Genomic DNA, 2,148 nt, shown 5'->3' on the forward strand with positions numbered 1-2,148 from the left:
ACATCTTCTTTCATGGAGAGGAAGAGACCAAAGAGGAACTGCTGCAATTCTGGTTCTCCTGAAAATCTCAGAAGATGAAATTCTAGAATTCTCTCTCTTTCTACTCTCTTTTCCTTGCAGCACATTAATAATATGTAAAGTTATTATTATGTGTTTGTTTGCCTATCTTCTTACACCATTGAGAGATTGTAAACAATTTTATTTTCACACTATGTACCACTGATATGATATTGGCTGGTGCAAAGAAAGAACTCAATGTGTGTTCCTACCATGAATCAATAAATTTCTCTTAAAAAACATAAAATGCAAAACGATTTAGAGAATTACCTGAAAGTGCAAAAGGAATCCCTAATCAGAAATTGTTCAAAGGATTTCATGAAAGGCTTTCATAGATAGGCTAATGACTGATTGTTAAAATATAGTCATGTTCTTTCTCTATTTCTTAATAGTCACACCAACAGCATGGAACCAGGAAAAGAAACACGAATTCTAGAATTTCATGTTCTGGGATTTTCAGGAGAACCAGAATTGCAGCCCTTCCTCTTTGGGCTCTTCCTGTCCATGTACCTGGTCACAGTCCTTGGGAATCTGCTCATCACCCAGGTCACAATCTTTGACTCTCACCTCCACATACCCATGTACTTCTTCCTCTCCAACCTGTCCTTTGCTGACACCTGGTTATCTTCCATTACTGTCCCAAAGATATTGGTGAACATCCAGGCACAGAGAAAAGACATTTCTTATGCCAGTTGCCTCACCCAGATGTCCTTTTTCTTACTGTTTGCAGCAATGGAGGACTTTCTCCTGGTCGTGATGGTCTATGACTGTTACATGGCCATCTGTCACCCCCTGCACTACACAGTCACCATGAACCCCAGGTTATGTGTCCTGCTGGTTCTGGGGTCCTGGACCATAAATGTCCTGTAAGCTTTGTTACAAAACCTACTGATGTTGCAGCTGCCCTTTTCTGCACCCTTTGAAATCCCCCATTTTTTCTGTGAACTTAATCAGATGTTCCCACTTGCTTGTTCTGACACCTTCCTAGATGACATGATGATGTATATTATAACTGGGCTGCTTAGTGGAAGGCCATTCACTGGCATCATTTTCTCCTATTTTAAGATTGTTTGCTCCATACATGTAATCTTGTCAGCTCTGGAGAAATAGAAAGCATTTTCCATCTGTGCATCTCACCTCACAGTTGTCTCTTTATTTTAATGTATTAATATAGGTGTGTATACAAGTTCTTTTGCTATGCCTAGTGCACAAGCAAGTGTACCAGCCTCTGTGATGTACTCTGTGTTGGTACCCATGTTGAACCCTTTTATCTACAGTTTGAGGAATAAATACATTAAGGGGGCACTGAAAAAATTCCTTAGTGTAAAATCATAAAATATTATTGGTTTGGAGCCACAGACGTGCAGTGATTGAAGAGTCCAAAGTGGCAAGCTAGAAATTATGATTCTTTGACATTTTTAGGAATTTAAGATGTCTTAGAGTCAGAAAGGAAATTGAATATGTTAGAGTAAGACTTTAAGTCATGCAAGGTATTACTAAAGAAAACAATTGTTTCAGATGATTTAAATCTAAAAATTAATCAAGAATTCTTGGTTTCCTTGTGCAAGGTATTTTGCACATATGGGTGAAGGGCTATGTTCCATGTTCTGTATTATTAGTGTAAAGCAAGTAATATTCTTTTGATTCTTATAACCTAAGTATCTGCCCTTTCTGTAAATTTTGTCATGCATATTGAAGGTCTTGTTAATGTGTAATATATTGAGCCTATCATCCGATTTTTATAACCTTAATATTCAAAACACTGTGCCATTTTCATGATGAAAGGATGAGTTAATAAAAGCTTGAATTCCTTGCCCAATGATTCTCCAGGGAATGGAGAGTTCTGAGTGAGGGCACAAGTGATTCCTGAACCAGCATGTATGTACATTCAACATTTATGGCTTACCCTGAATGAATCTTAAAAGCAGTCTCTTTTTAATACACTTGTTAAAAACCATGGGAATAACAGTGTGATCATGATCATGAAGAAATCCTCAAAATAAGTAGCAGCTGATTATTCCATCCTCAATTCTGTTCATATGGATTACTATATCAATTTCTTATGACTCTGTAACAGGTCATCCTCCAATT

At 37.4% G+C, this 2,148-nt stretch overlaps 1 pseudogene; it reads left to right on the plus strand.

The window, feature by feature from the left end:
- The first annotated feature begins 462 nt into the window (after positions 1 to 462).
- Positions 463 to 1,392, plus strand: LOC143672927 (olfactory receptor 7A17-like; annotated as a pseudogene).
- Positions 1,393 to 2,148: the final 756 nt, after the last annotated feature.

The sequence above is a fragment of the Tamandua tetradactyla genome (assembly GCF_023851605.1).
Source record: "Tamandua tetradactyla isolate mTamTet1 chromosome 22 unlocalized genomic scaffold, mTamTet1.pri SUPER_22_unloc_2, whole genome shotgun sequence".
In the NCBI taxonomy this organism is placed as follows: domain Eukaryota; kingdom Metazoa; phylum Chordata; class Mammalia; order Pilosa; family Myrmecophagidae; genus Tamandua; species Tamandua tetradactyla.